The sequence below is a fragment of the Eimeria mitis genome, genomic scaffold (assembly GCF_000499745.2).
Source record: "Eimeria mitis Houghton genomic scaffold, Emh_scaff1505, whole genome shotgun sequence".
Taxonomy (NCBI): Eukaryota; Apicomplexa; class Conoidasida; order Eucoccidiorida; family Eimeriidae; genus Eimeria; species Eimeria mitis.
The window spans coordinates 8,672-8,965 of record NW_013569545.1 but is presented as its reverse complement, the minus strand read 5'-3'; positions in this window follow the sequence as shown (position 1 = coordinate 8,965).

Genomic DNA, 294 nt, shown 5'->3' with positions numbered 1-294 from the left:
AAACCCTAAACCCTAAACCCTAAACCCTAAACACTCTCCAAAAGAAGGCACACGATAACCACCATCCAACGGACCCAGGAAACCAGCAGCAAATGCTGCAGCAGCAGCAAAAGCAGCAGGGTAAGCAGCAGCAGCAACGGGAGCAGCAGCAGAAGCAGTAGAAGCAGCAGCAGAAGCAACACGAGCAGCAGCAGCATCAGCAGCAGGAGCAGCAGCAACAGCAGCATCAGCAGCATCAGCAGCATCAGCAGCAGCATCAGCAGCATCAGCAGCATCAGCATCAGCAGCAGCAGG